Source organism: Echinops telfairi, unplaced genomic scaffold (genome assembly GCF_000313985.2).
Source record: "Echinops telfairi isolate 266 unplaced genomic scaffold, ASM31398v2 ScPeMD7_1;HRSCAF=3_0, whole genome shotgun sequence".
Classification (NCBI taxonomy): domain Eukaryota; kingdom Metazoa; phylum Chordata; class Mammalia; order Afrosoricida; family Tenrecidae; genus Echinops; species Echinops telfairi.
This window is the reverse complement of record NW_022103896.1, coordinates 67,396,314-67,416,249: the sequence shown is the minus strand read 5'-3', so window position 1 is coordinate 67,416,249 and position 19,936 is coordinate 67,396,314. Positions and strand designations below refer to the sequence as shown.

The 19,936-nt window shown below is 42.0% G+C and overlaps 1 protein-coding gene across 1 annotated transcript in view; it reads left to right on the top strand.

The window, feature by feature from the left end:
- KCNB2 (potassium voltage-gated channel subfamily B member 2) overlaps positions 1-19,936 on the top strand; it is a 496,369-nt gene that overhangs the window by 843 nt on the left and 475,590 nt on the right. The gene's annotated exons all lie outside the window — the stretch shown is intronic.

Sequence of the window (19,936 nt, the reverse complement as noted above, 5' to 3'; positions counted from 1 at the left end):
GGGCGGCGGGGAAGGTGCACAGATGGGAACTAGGTTAATTTCATCCAGGTTCAACACTGATTTAAATCAAGTTACGCAACAATGTCAATATTTTTTTAAAAAACCTTTCGTATTTGTTTTGTTTCTCCCTTAAATAGCTTTCCTTGATCATCTGATCCTTTAAACCCAGTTCCAAGGGAGAGTAAACATCTTATTCTTTAGAGTTTTTAAAATTTGCACTGTTAGGTGGGGCAAAGGTCTTTTTGGTTTGTGTACCAGTGAATATCAACCAAGGTACTATATTTCTTAGGAAGAGAGAGATTCCACCTAAACATTCTAAGTCTTCTCTCGATACTAAATTACTTAGAGGAAAGCTTTCTGAAGAGGGGAGTGGTAGCATTATATGTGCATATGTGTGCGTGTGTGCGTAACGCTGTATAGATGATGAAGTTTTGCTCTATCTCCTTCACATTGTCGGTGTGCATATGTATGCATGTCATTAAAAATGTTATCCAGAGCTTACTTTAGTACACATTAAAAATTGACCTACATCTTAGACAAGGATATTCTTCATTTCTTAACCTGAACTTAAGAACTTCATTTCTTAACCAATGTTTAGCACATTTCACTGGTGTACATACGTGCACTCCATTGCTATTTGAGATGGTGTTTTAAATGTGCTCATGGGCCTGCATAGGCTTTCTCAGAGTACTGAGGGTTCATGTATAAACCTCCCTGAATTGAAAGTATCCTCCTTACCTCAACCAGTTCATATGTCTTCAAAAAGTAAACATTCGGGGCCCTTCCATTGGCTGTCAGCTTAAGACTGGATTTTTTATTTGTCAGGAATAGAACTCTGTAGAATGGCTTCTTGGTCCTTTCCTTGCCCCAAGCAGACTTTTGCAGGGAGGAGAGCATCCCTTAGCAGTTCGCTTTGCTTTCCTCCTTCCCAAAGCCTTCACCTTCCCCTCTTCATGCAATGCGTTCCCTGATCTCCCTCAGCCACAACCTCTCATACACTGACCCCACAAGTACTCCATTCCTTGCCACTCGGAGAGTTTTCATTCTCACATCTATTTTTTTAATTCTCTGTTTATATCTTCCTTTGTTTTTCTAAGAGAAACCAATCCAGCATCACATGAAAACTGTTTCTGATTTCCCATTGTTTCAAGTCTCACAGTCCAACTTTCCCGATACACTGGTTTACTGGGTATTCACCAACATAGGGTTGGTGGACACTATGGACGTCTGCAGTCCTTTCTCCGTGACTTTCAAAAATGTTTCCTCCGAGACTGGATGGGACCACTCTGAACTAGTAATCAAAGTGAGGCTGTTGTAGAAAAAGCCAAAAAAAAAAAAAAAATTGACAGAACCTACTTTCAGTCACATTTCTTGGAGCAAAGTAAGCGTCTCTGTCCAGGTGTCTTGTATGCCTGTCTGTCTGTCTGTCTGTCTGTCTATAAATGGACAAGTCAGTGGAACCTCTTCACTAAGCATTTAGAATACATCTTTTCTTGGACCTATAGCTGTTGTTTTGAAATGACATTCCATACATGCTGTCAGTACTCCAAATGATGGGATTAGATTTCTAAAATCTAAGCAAACAACAAGATGCATTTCATTCTGCCCTAATGCATTATCATTTTTTTCTTGATCAATTATAAAGGAGAAATAGTTCCTAAAACTTGCTGTGCATTAGAGAACGATTGTAAGGAACTTAACTGGAGCTGATAGGGTATCTTGTCCACATTTTAGGCATATATATAAGGTGAGAATGTTCTATTTAGTTCAGAACGTAACGCCATTTAATAGTGAGACTTGCTTTTGTTTGAGTGCACTTTGCAGACAATGCTGATGTCTGCTAAGCGCCTGAAGGCTGGAAAGGAGTCGACAGTACATGTGTATTATATGGGATCTTTTAAAAATGCAGAGTATTTCTTTAAGGTGAGAGTTTATGGCCATGTTACTCCCAACGTGATAAGCTAAACTTTACAGAGCAGTGCAGTCTTAAAATTTTAATAGTCTACTACTGCAAACTCCAGACGCATAACCCATTCTTATTCATTGCTCATTTCCTCTGTGTGCGACTTAAAGATAAAGTTCCACTAGCCCTTTAATGCTGGCACAGGTTGCCAGGCAGAAGGTTGAGTGCATGAAGCTAGGGGCCCCTGGCTTTGTGTCAGGCAAACCCCTGTGTATTATTTGTGGGGGGGAGACATTTGCTCCTGTGGGTTGAATTGTGCTTATCTGTCCTATCTGATTTAGGGTCATGAACGCTGGTGGTGTCGTGGTTGTTTATGAGTTGGCTGGCGATCCTCAAGGTCTGCAGTTCAAAACTACTAGTAGCTCCTGGGGATCTACTGCCTTAAACAGTTACGGTTTTGGAAAGTCACACAGGGGGTCGCTGTGAGTCCGTGCTGTTTCGAAGGCAGCGTGTTGTTGTTGTTGTTTATCCACTCACCAACACACTCATTAAATCATGTGTTGTTTATTAAATATGTAGAAGAAGGAGGGAGCCCTGGTGGAGTAATAGGTTGAGCATTGGGCTGTTAACTTCCAGGTTAGTAATCTGCGGCTCTGCAGGAGTAAGATGCGACTTTCTACTCCTGTAAAGATTTACAGTCTCAGAAACCGACGGGGGCAGTTCTAGTCTGCCCTATAGGGTCTCTTATGTGTCAGAATTGACTCCATAGCTGTTAAGTTCTCATTCCCCCACCCCCCACCTGGGGTTTGGTATAAGAAGAAGGTAGTTCTTACCCTCAAGAAATTTTGGTATAGAAAGTCTAATACAAGCATGAATAATGCATTGAAGAATCATGTTTATAATTTAAAATTAGGGTTCTCTTGCATTGCAGAAATACATTTAATCATTTCTTACTTAATTAATATATCAAGGCATACGTTTGTGGAGAGGGCCAGTTATAGGGTGTCACTGTCTGTGCCTTGGGGAATTGTTAGGGAACAGTAATCATAAACCTACACTTGAACTATGTACTTTTAAAGCATTTAACCAATAGGAACTCTTTTAATTCTTGTAACTACCCTATGTGGTAAATATCATGAATACCCGTGATGCATAGATATGACAACCAAAGTACGGAAACTTTTGGTCACTTCTCTAAAGTTGCTTACATAGTAAATACTACAGTTAAGCTGGAACCTCGGCTTTGGGGCTCCAGTGAGCTAGTATGGGGTTTGCCTGACCTCACCGCCATCGAGTGTGATCCGAGGACGTGTTCAGATGTTTATCTCAGCCAAAATGTAAAAGAATGACACTTGTCATTCCCAAATGTATTTTCAGTTCTATCTTCCTGCTAAAGGATGACATACTTATTACTATATGGCTGATGCTTGAAAAAGGCCAAATGTAGGAGCTGTCGTGTTTTTATCCCATGTGTTTGAAATGAAAAAGTAGCTCACTGTTGTCGTTGTTGTGGTTGGACGGTGCCCTTGAGTTGGTTGACTCATAGCAACCTTGGGTAGAACCGAAGGAAGCACTGCCTGGTCCTGCGCATCCTCACGCGTAGCGTGAGCTTTGAGCCCATTGCTGCAGCCAACTGTTCAGAGAGACTGGAGTGCTAAGAGGTGGGAACAGTTTTGTCAGAGTGCTGAGACGTTAATAATTAAGCCCCCATGTGAGCGCCAAGACATGTCTGCCTGAAGCTGATGATCTATCTGGTAAATTTGAGGGTTGAGAGAGAATGACTGGTTTTGTAAGATAAATTTTCCCCCTTTTTCCCCATTTCCGCCTATTAGGGACACTGGTTCTTATAACAAAAATTGTGAATGTACTCACATAACAGGTTTGCTATCCAATACATTTCTTAGAACAAATTTGCTTCATTAAGTGACAGAACTATAATGAAAGCATGAATCAAGTCACAGAGTATTGAGATTTTCATCAAGAAAGGTTTGTGTCATATTTGAAGCAAAGTTTCTTTCTAAATAGTCATCGCTTCTGTTTACTTGCAAAATACCATCTGGACTAAGTTTGAAAAATAAAATGATCACATTATCTAAAAGATGACATGCAGTCAAATATTTGGGTTCACTTTCATAATGGATTCCGTTTTAATTTTTTACACAGAGGTTAAGTCTCAGGCTCAGTCATGTTGTACAGATAATTTACAGCTGAATTGTATCTTAAAAATTCACTTTAAAGTTTGTTCATTAGAAGTTGTAACACATTTCCCCCATAGAAACAGCCCTATGACTGATGATTAGATCCCCAGACCAATCCACAGGACCTCCTCTGTGTTAGGCCAGGTTGTCTAGAGAAACAAATCCAGGGATAAGCACATATGTATAAGAAAGAGTTTTATATCAAGAAGTACTTGTAGATCGAGAAGGTATCCCAGCGCAGTCCCACTCAAATCCCTAAGTCCAATGGTAGTCCATAAGTCCCTTTTTAGATTCCTGTAACCACATGCTGGAGACACAAAATGGTGAACCAGAGGGCAGGGTGGAAGGGATCCACAGGCCAGTGGAAGCCTGACAGGGCACCAACCACTCTCAAAGGTGGGTGGCCCCTGTGGGGTCCGCTCTTGAAGCAGGGAGAGTTCCAGTAAAGTCCAAGTGAAGAGGAAGGGAAGTGGCAGAGAAAGAGCCGTTCCTGCGTCCTTCACTTACGTCATTAAGAGGCTGATGCCATTAAGAAGGTGTCTTGATTGACAGGCTGTGACTTGATTGGCAAATGTGACTTGACTCCTAGCCAGGAGTGTTTAGTTAACATAATCCCTAACTACCACACACTCTAGTCGGTATCTCTGAACTACTGTTCTGTTGATGTTGTCTGATACCGTTGAGTAAGTTTTGCTTCTTAGCGAAACAGGTGCTCAGTCATGCTCGCTCTGGTCACTGGGTTTGAATCCATTGCCAAAGCCACTGTGTCAGGCTGTCCCTTTTCACTTACCCTTTAATTTGCCAGGGGCTGGTCTCTCCTGAGCACATGTCCAAATTACTTGAGATGAAGATTCACCATCCTGGCTTCTAAGGAGCATTCTGCCTCTAATTCTTCCAAGACAGATTTGTTCCCCTCCGGGCAGTGTGAGGGACTTTCAGTTGTCTTTGTCAACAACATCATTCAAATGCACCCATGCTTCCTCAGTCTTCCTTATTTATTGTCCAACTTTCACGTGCACGTGAGTGACTGAAAATACCATGGCTTGGGTCAGACACACCTTAGTCCTCTTTAGTACGATTGGTACCAAAAATTTAACCCTTATGTACAGCAATGTGCCATGGCAATAAGTTGACTTAAATCTCTCTCTCTCTCTCTCTCTCTCTCTCTCTCTCTCTCTCTCTCTCTCTTTCGTTGAAGCTGTTAGGAGTAAGACGTGAACACAATATTATCTAGGTACACAGAGAAAAGTAAATAGTTCCAGTCTCAGAAACCCACAGGAGGTTGGTATAAGTCAGCATTGACTCAATGGCAGTGAGTTTTGAGTGTGAGTTTTGTAGAGTGGGGCTTGAGGCATATTCCATGAAAGGTAAAATTAACTCTTCAACCCAGTAATCAAAAGAAAAATTTGAAGCAATGAGTTGGTAACTGAGAGGTCAGCAGTTCAACCTCACTCCCCATCCTCAAGCCACCATGTGGGAATACAATGAGGCGATCTGCTTCCAAAGAGCTTTACAGTCTTGGAAACCCTCTAGGGCAGTTCTGCTCCGGAGAGTCACTATGAGTCCGATGGACTTGATGACAGTAGGTTTGGTTTAACTCTGATGTGAGGCAGAATGAAAAGAAAGCTCTGCAATGTTGTACAGGTGACTACTTAATTCAGAGTTCTATCCTGAGATCCAGGGACTGCATCTCCCCTCAGGAATCTCCTCTGTTTGGTCATTGTGAAGGTATCGACTGAGCTTCTCCTCTGGGCCAAGCTCTAAGCTAGGTGTTATGGGCCTGATAGAAATAAGACATGCTGTACTCACAGCCTACACATGTAGACACATAAATCATAACGTAATATTGTACATGGTTTGGTTGGGAAGGGGCAGCCATTCAATGGGAGTCGTTACGAAACAGAGCCATTCCAGGAGTGGAGAATGTGGTTGCTTTGAGTTCCTGGGTGAGTACAGAGCCATGTTTCTCACCTCAGTCCGACCCATTGTCCCCATTTAAGCAGCATTCTGTATGGTCCCTTGTACTTTCCTCAAGTTATGCTTATAGATAGCATATTTATGAAAATAACTTTTAAAATCAATATACTTGCTTATCTGTAATAGAAAGGAGAAATAACAATTAAGCAGCTGATGATAAGATAGTAAGTATTGTATTATGTATATACTCAGGCATAACTGCACTAGAACACATTGTAAAATGGACATTTGCTACTTAAACATGCGTAATTTGGGATCTAGGAAAAGATAATATTCAACTGAATATTGGTGACTTTTGAAAATAAGAGCTAAATAAATATAGGCACCAGCTGTGACCGCTACAATTGCAAACAGCACAGGTGTACTGTGTTGGTGAACCAGTGAATGTGAGCAGCATTATTGCCAGTGATGTGGGTTTCAAAAACGTGAAGCAAACTGAGATTAACTTCCAAATATGATAGGTATATTTCTAAGAAATTCCTAGGCACTTCCTGTGCAGCAGGGTTAGGATCTCATCACAGGTAGGCTGTCGGCCTTTGATGTGTGTCTGATAAGATGTGAGAGGAGCCCTGGTGGTATAGTGATTTAGACTGCTACTGCAAGGTTAGCATTGAAAGCATTAGCCGTTTCCAGGGGAAAAGTTGGGGCTTTCTACTCCCAACAAGAGTTCGAGCCTTGGAAACTCACAGAAGCAGTTCTACCCTGCCCTGTGGGGTCATGGTGTGTTCGCATCGGCTCATTGGCAGTGAGTTTGGTTTGGTTGGGATGAGAAGTGCAAGAGTTAGGGAGAATGTCCCACATGTTGCAGGGTTCTCAGCATTCCTGGGTTTACTTCACCAATTGCTCAGAATTTTAGAGACCACATTCAACAAGGACTACATGAATCTCATTGCCCTCCGTAATGAAAGCTATAGGAACCCTGCTGGCACTGTCAGGTCAGCCTTTGACTGCTAAAGCTGGTGGTTCAAAGCCCATAGGGGAAAGTGGAGACTATCTGCTCCAGGCCCAGGAACCCTATAAAGGGTTGCGGTCTACATGATGGAAATAGGTTTGGAGTTTTGATTAAGGCTGTATTCTCTCATGGAAGGAAGCAATTTAATTCTAATGTAAGGTTGGGCAATTTTAGAAAGAAGGTCAGTTTAGAGGCTGATTAAATAAAAACAAAATAAACATCAACCAAACCACACCCTCCAAGATGGCTGTGTTTTCCTGAGAGTAAAATGCGGTGGGTGAACATGTCTTGTAAAGATGATCACATTGCTGTCAGAAGTCCCTTTTCTATGTGGGCATGTCAGACAAGACTAGGCAGATGAAATGAGATCTATGATAGATTTTTAAAAGATGAGTAAGCATTCTCCAAATTAAAAAGGAAATGGAAAGTCAGAGCATCCCAGGTAGAGGGAACTGCATTTGTAAAGTGGCGCATCATGGAAAGGGATTGGCTGGCGGTTGGGACCCAGCACTGCCAGCTGGAGGAAAGGTGATATAGGCGGTGAGGTTGGAAAAGGGGTTACATGAAAGGCATTGTTTGCCATGCAAACCTATTTGGCTCTTATCTTGCAGGCCAGGAAGTGGGGAGTCCACTGCAGTTTTAAATGGCTCAGTCATTTAAAACTTTCTTTGGAGAGTCAGCCTCTGAGCTAGCATGAGGCAGATGAACTGTAAGGGAAGGAAAGGTGGTTGCCTGGGAGACTGATGAAGATTCTCTAGCGAAATATGGGCAGGATATGGTCAGAAACGTCCCCTAAACAGGGACAGTGAAGAAGGAGATGCGAGTTTGGAGTCCCCACAGCCAATACTTAGTCATCCAAGTGTCCCTAAGTCTTCCAGCTCCCCATTGGAGTAATAATAGTGGAGCTTAGCTTCCCTCTTTCTTCTTGTAGGGCCATATGTTAGTTGAGATCACTGAGCTCTCTCCACATTTCAGAGATTGATCCAGTTGTTCTTGTTCACTGCTGTCAGGTTGACCCCTTGACAGACCCTGGATTACTCCATGCACATTGGGACAAGGTGTTGCCCAGTCTTGTGCCATGCCCAGGATCAGTTGTTGATCAAACCAGCTATGATCCATATGGCTTTTATTGGCTGGTTCGTCTTAGGTTAGCAGCACCAATGAAACCCATTCAGCCTCATAGCAACACACAAACCCCCACGGTCAAATGGGTGATGGTTGTCTATTAGGTGTATTGACGAAGCCTTGAGTCTGGGTTTCTGCACAGTAGGTGAGATTTCTGCCTTGGAACAAAGCTGTGCTCCCAGTGAATAGAATTTTGTGGTTGTTATTGTTGCACATTTGAGAGTCTAATGTGTGTGTTTTGTTCAGTGGTTTGGGGACTCGGGCACTTTCTGTCTACCCCAGAGCCTTGATGTTTTCTGTGTTTAACCGTCAGTATTGGAAGAAAATGAACATATAGGAAAACACTCATGAAGTGATGGTCTTACATCTATTCATTTTTCCTTGGTGAGATAGTCACATTGTTTCAGTTATGTGTTTATATATATTTGGGGGGGAAGACTGGAATACGTAACCCATGGCTGAGATGTTACTGCCCAGGGACAATTCTGTATCAGGGTAGGGAAGTGCATGCTTTGCTCAACAGCTATTTCTACCACATTCTACTGCTCTGGACAGAGCAATATCTTCTCAAACTATCTACCCCCATGTAAGAAGGCCTCGACCCAGGAGACAACCTGAGTTCCACATAGTCACCTCCAAACCCCAAACTCACTGCCATCAGTTCTGCACAGTCGAGTCAGTTGCGACTCAAAGAGACCCTATAGGACAGGGTAGAACCACCCCATTGAGATGGTAACTCTTCACCAGAGTAGAAAGCCTTGTCTTTCTCTTGAGGAGTGGCTGGTTGCTTTGAACTGTGAACCTGTAGTCAATAGCCCAAAGCTGCTTGACCACTATGCTACCAGGGTTCCTCAAGTGTATAAAGGATTATGCAAATGTAAGCATCTTACATGCTTTCTCACACCCACTTTACTGAAGCAGGACTTGTTTGCTTCCATCCATCTTCTCTTGTTTCTCACTCCCTGTACCTCTCTGTCCTCCTTCTCCCTCCCACACACTTTCCCTCTCCCCTTTCCTCCACCTTCTCTATTCTTACTGCCTTTTTTACCTCTCACTTGCCAACACAACTCCTTGTTCTTTAACAGGCTCCATTGTTTTTGCATACCAATTTCTCTTTTGTTGTTGTTGTCGTTTATTTACAAAATCACCCTGATGGTGTAGTGTTCATGCGCTGGGCTGCTAATTGCAAGGTTGGCAATTCTTTCTCCTGGAGAGAAAGATGGGACTTTCTACTCCAGTAAACAATCTACTCCAGTAAACAATCACATAAACTCATTGGCAGGTCTACCCAGTCCTATAGGCTCACTATGAGTCAGCATCAACTTGGTGGCGATGAGAGTGAATGATTTCCAATTATTATCCAAAAAAACCAACAACAGCAAACAACCTCAAAACCAATCAACAAAAACGGGTAATTCAGATAATAGCAACATTCTATGAAGAGACGAGGGGGTTTGGCATGCCAAGTAGTTCACTTTGAGAGTCTTATCAGATGTAGTAATGTTGGTATTAATGACAGGAAGGAAGTTATTACCTTAGATAACATCAGAGTTGCTTTTATTTATTTATTTATTTTTAATCCTTTGAAAGTTCCCTTGTATTTGAGTCGCTTGACTTTGTTGTCCTGTTGTTCACAAATGAAAAGCCTGCAATGAAGTAGCATCAGATAGAGAACGTGGCGCTTAGCAGACAAAATTGTGAAATATAATAGTAAAGTAACAATTTCAAAAAGATGGTTCATTTTTACGCCTTCCCTCTTACCCTGTATAAGTTAGAACAGAGGTGTCTAGGAGCTTTCCTGCTAAATGTCTTTAGTTCATAAAAGCATAATTATTCATCAGATTCTCATTAAATATTGATTTACTTTTGAGATAAATGTCATTTTAAATTTGGAATCCTAGTTTTTTTCTACATCTAAGGAGAGCATTTTCATTAGGCTTTATAGAACATGCACATAGAAAGCTTAAAGCTATTAAGAAGCGACTCCTTAAACTAGCCTTCGGGTTTGATTTAGGTCCAGTGGAATACTTTGTTGCTAGCATCGCAAATATAGGTTACAGTCAGATATATGCTGCTAAAGTAGAACAAAAGGTGTCTGTAAGGGCCGCAGTTCAGAACCACCAGCTGGCCCGTAGGAGGAAGATGGGGCTTTCTGCTCCTATAAAGAGTCGCATTCTCAGAAACTCACAGGGGCAGTTCTACCCCGTACTACAGCGTTGCTGTGACTTGGAATCACTCGGTGGCACGGAGTTTGGTGTTGGTTTTGGTAGTTTCTCTGAGAGCAAAGGTTGCTTTGAGCAGTGTTCCCATCATCACTTACAATGTTCTCAAAACCACAAAGAATGGCAATGAAAAGCAGCTGCAGTCAGTTGACTCAGCCGCATGGTCACCTCATGCGGGTCAGGACAGGACTGTGCTCCCTAGGGGTTTTCAATAGCTGAGTTTTGATAGCCAGACATGTCTTCCAAGGTACCTTGAGTGGACTTGAATGTAGCAACCTTTGAGTTAGCAGGTGAGCATTAGCTGTTTGGGGGATTCTACACGAAACAGAATCCAACCTGATTCTCACCTGTAATCACACTGTAGCACTGCCCCTGGTGGGTTTCCGAGGCTGTCAATCTTCCTGGGACCCTCGTCTTTCTCCTGTTGAGCAGCCGAGGAGTATATTGATTGTCAAAGAGCATGAGGAAAGAATAATGGTTATAAATCATTATTTCCTATTTATAGTTTATAGGCTTGTTTCTTCTACTATTGTAAGAGCAGAAATTACAGACCTATATTGTAGTCAGAAATCATTAATAATTAGGTTTTATTTACCAGTATTTATAATGATTTCATTGTGAAGCCGTCAGATTGTTTTTACTTCCCTTCCCATCAGTCTAATTTTCTATTTACTTTTGGGTCACTGAGGTAGCAAGAGAACTTGGCTTCTAGACCTGATGCTGAACACACCGTGGGAGAATCATTACATTCACCGATGTTATTTTCTCAGTTTAGAAAGCACCCAATCTTAATATTTTCATGTTATATTGTTTCATCCATCTGTTTTGACCATGAATCTCAAATACTAAGACTAATCGGATAATCTCTGAAAGTCCTATAGTAAAATTGAGGTTCAATTATTTAAATGCATAGCTATAAAAACAGCTGTCTGTCCTGTTTCTATCTGTCGTGCAGCACAGCACAGATTGCATACATGTGGATTGGCAGAGGAATAGTGGTATGGGAATTATTTGGGATTTTCTCTTTCCTTACAAATATTGCTAGGAAGATGGTTCAGTGTTGGTCATATATTTTCACGTATGTATGAGTTGAAGAAGCTATCATTCTCCCATTTAAGGAAAATCCTCTGCATCCTATGAAGCTGATCGGAGACTTTGGATTCAAGGTCATCCTGCAGTGATGTCATCTTGAATAAGAAATGTGACCCTATTGAGCCTCAGTTTATTTGCCTATAAATCAGAACTACCCAGTCCTCAGACCATCTTGAGAATCATACATGATAAGTACAATGAGAAGTGCATGCAAGTATATAAGAATCTCTTAATATATATGAACAGTGTTGAGAAAATTCAGGAAGCATATGAGATCATAACCTTGGCTTTCCTTTTGCTACAACTAGAATATTTTTACTTTCTAGGAAATATACTAGAAACAGAAATAAATTATGCACACTGTAACTTAAACTGATATAAACTCCAAATTGTGAATCTGTATCTTTTAACAATAGTGTATTATGTCAATGTGAAAGATATGGAGACCCAAAGCCCATTTGTAGACAATTGGACACAATTGGACACTCTCCACACACCTAAGGGTTACAACCAGGGTGCAGTATAGCATCGAAGAAATACACATCATCCCTCTAGTACCTGAAGGTTCCCCCACCCTTCCCACCCACTGCCATCACCCAGTTCTACCTTACAAATCCTGCTACACTAGAGTGCACACATTGGTACAGATAAGAACTTTCGACACATGGAATTCAGGAAAGATAAACCCCTCGGAACAGTAGTGGGAGTAGCGATACCATGAGGGTAGGGGGATGGTGAGGGCGAGGGGTGGAGGGGAAGGGGGAACCCATCACAAGGTTGGATATATAGCCCACCTTCCAGGGAGAGGCAAAATAGAAAGGTGGTTAGGGAGAGACATCGGACAGTGTAAGACACGCAATAACAACAATAATATATAATTAATCAAGGATTCACATAGGTGGGGGAGGGAGGGGAAAGAGAGGAGCTGATACCAAGGGCTCAAGTAGAAAGAAAATATTTGGGAAATGTTGATGACAACATATGTACATGTGTGCTGAATACAATTGAATGATGGATTGTTATAAGATTTGTAAGAGCCCCCCAATAAAATGATTAATAATAATTTAAAAATAGCATCTTGTATGCCGAGACATTACTTTCTTCTCTGAAGAAGGAAAACAAACAATGTCATACAGCAGCGTCACGAAGCGTTGGAAGGAAGGGAACAAAGATCTCCACTTTCACCACTGGTTGTCGAGCTACTTTTTGGAGACAGATAGTTATCATTTCTTTCTGTTTTCTCCCGGTGTCCAAAGTAATGGCATACTGGAGCGATCATAATTCTTGTGATTTTCCATGCTGGGTTTTAAATGATCTATTTCAAGATTATCTCATCTGGTACAAGTCCCATGAACTCAGGGCTTCAGTCATTCTATCTGTAGTCCCTACATTTTGTATAATTTTACCTGAGATAATGTTGATAGAAAACGAGTTCATTTGCTTTGGTGTTTTCTGACCAAATTGTGGTAAGTCATACTATTAGTAGTAAATTTAATATCCTGTGATTTGTAGATGCTAATAGGTCATTGGGTCCATCTGTCTTATACTTTTATCATGAATTATTTATTATCATTGTAGCCTCCCAGCATTTTACACAACAGAGACACATGGTAGATTGAGAGAGGGGACAGGGACCAAGAGAGGAATATTTATTAAGTGTAATACACAGATGGGTGCTTAATAGGTGCTATTTTCATGATGCTCACTGATGACAAGGGTAGATGGAAATCATAATTTGTGGGGTTGTGGAGATGGTGGTATCTGTAGTTCAAAGAAGCTCTTCCCTTGCGTAACCTAACATGTACATAAATACAGTGAGCAGATAATTATTTGGGACACATTCTGATTTTATTTAATTCATTCTGCTAATGAAGGATGCCATTGGTTTTTTTAGAAACTGCTTTTTTTTTTCCTTCAAACTTTTTACTGGGATTCAAATGAAAGTTTACAGAGCAAATTGCCTTCTCTTTCAACAATTCACACTTTTCGTTTTGTGACATTGATTGCAATACCCACTGATTAACAGCTCCATTCCAATTTCCTCCCTGTGTTTCCTGTGTTCATTCAATCTCCTTTCCTCTCCCTTCCAGCCTTCTGAGCTTTATCCTTGGGAAAATACGGTCCTTTGGGTCTCCTCTTGTTGTTTACCTTATGTGACATCCAATTGGTTCCAACCCCTAAGGACTAGACAACACAAGGAAACACTGCCTAGTCCTACACCATCCTCACAACTGGTCCCATGCTTGAGCCCATTGTTGCAACCGCGGTGTCAATCCAACTCTTTGAGCGCCTTCCTCCTTTTCACTGCCCTGCACTTGACCAAGCACGATGCCCTTCTCCAGGGACCGGTGTCTCCTGACAAGATGTCCAACCTATGTAAGATGAAGGCTTGCCACCCTTGCCTCTGAAAAGCCCTCTGGCCATACTTCTTTCAAGACAGATTTATTTGTCCTTTTAATCTCCTAGGGTTGATTGCTCAAAGGAGTACATACTTCTGGTGTGACTGTTAACTTGAAGGCCTCTTGTGCAGTGGTTACATGTTGGGCTGTGATCTGCATGGTTGGCAGTTTGAAACCCCCAGGAGCTTTATGGGAGAAAGACTGGGCTTGCTACTGCTGGAAACAGTTACATTTGCAGAACCCCGAGGGGCTTGCCATAATTCAGCATTGGCTAGATGGCCATGAGTTTGGTTTGGGTTTGGTTTATTGTGTGACTGAAAGTAGAGCCATGGAAGTGAGTTCAAGTCCAAGCCAGAAGAATGACGAAAGACTACACTCTCAGGGTTCCTACCTATGTCTTTCCAGCTAATAAGCCCAGTCTCTTTTTATGATCTTGAGCTTTGTTCCATATTTTCTCCCACTCTGTTCAAGACCTGATGTGATCCCTCTCAGAGCAGTCTACAGTGGTAACGGGGCACCAGCAAAGTCATCTGAGGTTAGGGTTGTGGAGCTTGAAGTCTGTGTCGTCCATTGGACTAGTTGTTTCCACACGTGTTTCTGGATTTCTATCACCCTTCCTTGTTTGTACACCTTTCCTGACCTGGTTTACAGTAGTGAGCTAATACAGTATTTGCCCTTTTGTGAGTGACTTATTTCACTTAGTGTCCTCCAGGTTCAGTCACATTGTGAGGTGTTTCATGGATTCCTTCTTTGTTCTTTACTGTATTCCGCTGTGTATTTATCGCAATTTGTCCATTCAGCCATTCATACACTGATGGACTCTGAGGTTGGTTTGTGTGTGTGTGTGTGTGTGTGTGTGTGTGTGTGTGTGTGTGTGTGAATAATGCTGACACAGCAAAACCAGTAAACCTCACTGGCATGTAAACAGTTCTGACTCATGACTGACTACCTAGGAGGATAGCGTAGAATTGCTCCATTGGGTTCATGAGACTAAATCTGAGCGTGAGCAATCTCACCTTTCTCCCTTGAAGCAGGAGGTGGGTTTGAACCCCAGAATGGTGGTTAGCAGCAAAATGTGTAAGCCAATCCACCACTGGGCCAATAAAATGGATATGCATATATCTGTTTTGTGTCCTGGCTCTTTAGGGTGTTTTCCTAGTATATATACCTAGTAGTGGGATTTCTGGCATAATACATCCATCCGTCCATCCATCCATTGTGTCAAGCACATTTGTACATTTGTTGCCGTCATCATTTTCAAAACATCTTTCTACTCGAGCCCTTGGTATCAGCGTCTCCATTGCACCACTTTAGAATTCCCCCTATGGACCATAAATCTCTCCCCAATCTCTCCCCGCTCTCAGCAACATTTGTTGTTTTCTGTCTTCTTAAACTTTGCTCTTATTGCTGGTGCGGTCTCTTATTGTTGGTTTGATTTGCATCTCTCTAATGTGTTTGTTGGCTGCCTGGATGTTTTATATCATGAAGTGTCTATTCATATCCTTTGCCCATTTTTCAAGTGCCTTGTTTGTCTTATTGTTGTTGGGATGTTGGCGTTTTCTTTACATTTTTGAAGCTTAGCCTCATGCCCTTCTTTTGGGGAAGTCCTTGGGTGCAGGCAAGTATTTAATTGTTAGAAGCCCTCAGTAATCTAGTTGATCTTCTGCTGTTTGTACCTTTTAAATAATGTAAAGAGTTATAGTCTCAGAAACCCACAGGGGCAGTTCTAGTACTACTCAGTCCCATAGGGTCGCCCGGAGTCAGCATCAGCTTGATAGCAGCGAACTTGGGTTTGGCTCTTATACTGCTCTCTCATTCTCTGTTTTCTTTCATTTTTCAGCAGTTTCCTTGAGCTCTTGGAAGGATCTAAGTACGTCACACTTGAATTCCTTATCAGGTGGCACTGAAGAGGCAGCATTGCCTCAGTTTTCATTTCGGTCACTTGCTTGTGCCACCCAGTCCCATTTCTTAATTTGATTTGCACTTGTCTGGGGTGTCTGAGACATTTTAGAGTTGCATTTATTTGTTGGTATGTGTTGGTTTGTTACACCCTGATTTTTTGTTTTGTTTTGATGTATCCAGGCTAGCAGGGCAGGTGTGCCACTTTGGACACTTGTTGGGCCATCTGGTCTACTCCTCTCCTGTCTCCGGTGGGTGGAGTAACCAGTGGGTGTGTGGTCCTAAGTCTTCTTACTGGCTGAGACGTGCAGCTGCAGGTGGGGAGAACAGGTGTTGTTCACCATCTGCTGTTTACCCATTGGTGCAGAGAGAATGATGGCCCTCGCCCTTTGGGTAGGTGGTAAGTGTGGACGCGATCGCTGACTAGTGTGGAAAGGGAGAGTGAGGGAAGAAAGCAATGGAAATAAAGGGAGAAGAAGGGGGAAGGGTGAAAATAAATAAACCAATAAGGAGAAAAAAGTGTGGACAAGGAAAAAAGAGAAAAACAAAGCACAGAGAGGGTGTTGGAGGCATGTCACCTGTCCTTTGATACCGTGGGTGGAGGCAGGAGCTCAGCTCCTGGTCCCATGTATGACCTCCTTCCCTGGCTCCCTCCTTGCTCTGTGGTCCCAGTGCCAGGACATCCCCTGCCTATGTCACTGGATTTTCTTCTCTCAGGTCCCGCTCAGATTCTACTCAGCTCGGTTCATGCAGGATCACAGTGTCTCTTTCCCAAGAGGCACTTTGTGAAGTTGGCTTCTCCCTGCTCCTGTGCGTTGCTTTTTGCATCTCAAAATGGTCACCTGCAGCATGAGCCCCACTTTGTCCCTCTCCACAGTCACTGTTTTTGTGCGATTTCCCTTGTCAATTGGTGTTTGATTCCATTCCCCCTCCCCAATTATTTTCTTGAGGGCTCTTATAGCTCTTATCACAATCTATACACACACATTTGTACATATGTTGCCATCATCATTTTTGAAACATTTTCTTTCTACTTGAGCCCTTGGTACCAGCTTTTCACATACACACACCCCACTTTCATTTTATGCTCTAGAGATCCAGGATTTTCGAACATGGGTTTCACTATTTTTTTTTATTTTTTATGTCTTGGCTGTGGAGTGATTGGGTTGAATGCTTCACCAGGACACTATTTGTCTCTGACCAAAAACTGGTGTGTGTTGCTCCCTATTGAATGGCCATTCTAGAAGCTAGAACATTGGAATCAGATACATCTGAGAAGGGGCCTGTGGGCAGGGTAAATGGGATCCACAGATGATGTTGGCAGCTGTCTGTTTTGAGCCCCAGAAGGTGTCCCCATATGTCTTCTTTGATCTTAATATCATTGGAAATATTTCTACCTTTCAACTTAAATTACTTTCTAAATTCAAATATTACTGTGCTTATATTTATTATTGGGCCATTCCTTTGGTAGAACTTTGTGCTCTTTTGAGGACAATCCATTATATTATTTAGAAATAATTTTGGGTATTTAGAGTAATAGATAGGAACCCTGGTGGTGCAGCAGGTTATGTATTAGGCTCCTCACCGCAAGATCATCAGTTTGAACCTATCAGGAGAACGAAGGGAGAAAGATGAGGCTTTCTGTTCCCATAAAGATTTACAGCCTCGAAAGCCCCAGAAGCAGTTCTACTCTGTCCTACAGGGCCAATAGGAGTGAGAATTTACTCAATGTCGAGAGTAACACATTTTTTCACTTAGAGGAAAATTATAAGCCTGTAAAAAAATATTTGGACTCACTAACTATGACATTTTTCAGTCTTTATACTTTAATGATGAAAATATCCATATACAGACTGTAATGGTCTTAATATCTGTTCTTGGGAGATAGTGAGTATGAGTGAGCTTTAAAGAGTTGGTGGAGAAAAATGGAGTTAAAAGATAATGTAATTTGTGTAAGTTGAGAAATGGAAAATTCACCTTGTGAGATTTCAAACTTAAGAAAATGGTAGGCATTAACTTTTTATTATTCCCCATCTTCCCAATGGAAAATATCAATGAGAAATTTTCCTTATGAAATCACTTAGAACCATAACAATCTCAGGGGTAAAGGGGGTGGAGGAGAGTATCTTGTTGCCTCCCATACACAAGTGGTGCTTCTCCTGTGTGTACCTGGCAGCTCATCCTCTGCCAGGCCTGGGAGATGTTTGGAAAGAGCCTAGTCCATTCTTGGACAACAATAATTGGTAGAAAATCTTGTTTATTATCATTTGTTCTAAAGCCTCCTCCCAACTCCAAAAAACAAACCAAGCTCTCTGCCATCAATTCCATGTCAACTCAGAATGGCCTTATAGGACAGGGTACAGCTAACTGCCCTGTGAGTTTCTGAAACTGTAACTGTTTAGGAGAGTACAAAGCCCCATATTTCTCCCATTCCAGGCCCAGTGACAGAAAATGGAGTTCTTATTTGGACCCCAGGCCTCATTAAAAATTGGCAAGGAATTTCCCATAGAACTTTAAAGTAGTTGGAAAGTCAGCACAATACACAAACTGATGTTAGATGGCCATTAACATCCAACAAGGCGAAAAGAAAGAAAAGGAGAAGGATGCTAGTGCTTTGAGACTGTGGTTTCATCATGTGTGCACTCACTCACTCACTCACTCACTCACTCTTTGTCACTGCCAGACCCTAGTCCAGTGCTTTGCTCATATTTTATCCTATGGTTAAAAGTTGCCATCAGTCCAGCTCTGACCCGTGGTGTCTCCATATGTGCCAGAGTAGAACTGGGCTCCATAGGGTTTTCATGGTTAATGTTTTTGGAAGTAGGTCACTAGTCATTTCTTCTAAGCTCTTTCTGGGTGGATGTGAACTTCCAACCTTTCCGTTAACCTCCCAGTGTGCTAACCCTCTCTACCACCCAGACGTCTCATTGTTATTTCAAGTACTTCACAAATATTTGAAAAGCACTCACTCTGTTTCCCTGTACCAGAGGCAGATAGGGATAAGAGACTGTCATTCCTGAAGAGAAACTCACAGCCAAGGAGATGTTCTCCACATTTTAAGCTCACCCGGCACCATCCTTTTCATTTCGATTGTAGCATTTATCCCAAATGTAGGTAGTGTCTTATTTATGTATGGTTTGTCTTTCTGCCTCCACTAATCTGTAAGCTTTATGATGTCAGACCCTCATTGTGCATACTAAAGGGCCCCGCTTACTGTGCACGCTAAAGGCTCGTAAATATTTGCTGAATGAACGAATAAGACAGAAAGGCTAAGAAAGCAAATATTCATGATACCATGGGAAAAGCATTGTAAGAAATCATAGACTTGTAAACAATGTGGCAGGAGGAATGTTTTACCCCCAGAGAAGAGGTTTGTCCTTGACCTTGAAGAATGAGTTCAAGCTCATCAGATGGAGAATGTGGAAAATGATGTTTCATACCTGGAAGTCATATCAGTGTGGGGGAGTAATCCAAATGTAGCTGATATCAAAAGAAAATGATTGTTTACATAGGTAAATGATAGCTAAAATATAAATTCAGTTCTTTATCTTTTTATTCCACGAATATGTCTAGTGCCTGCTTCATGGCAGACTGCTTTATGCCAGGTTACAAAGATGAGTGTGATCAGACATTATTCCTGCCCTGAAGGAACTTAGATAGTGGAAAGGATGGATACGAATAAAATACTCGAAATTACTAGCCCAACAAATATAAAGCCACTGCTGTGATAAGTGTCAGGTGAAAGGTACATTGCTCTGTAAGTTGATGAAATAGGAAAAAGTTTGTATCGCTAGGCTGTCAAGGAGTGCTACCTGGGAGACAGTCCTTGACTTGATACATAAAGGTGAATGGAGGAGAGCAAAGACTAGGCAAACTCCTGTGAGACGGAGAACGGTACTTTTATAGAATTGAAAGGAGAAGCTGGAACAGAGAGAGGCAGGGGGTGGGGGGCGGAAGCACGGTACATGATACAACTGCAGAGATAAGTAGAGCACCAGCATGGCAATGCTTTTATGAGCCTCTGCTTTGAGAGCCCTGGTAGTGCACTGGGTGTGGCTGCTGACCAGAAGGTCTATTGTTTAAGCCCACTGGCTGCTTAAGAGGGAAAAATGAAATGATTTGGAAGATTTACAGCTTCCAGAACCTAAGGGAACAGTTCGAAACGGTCG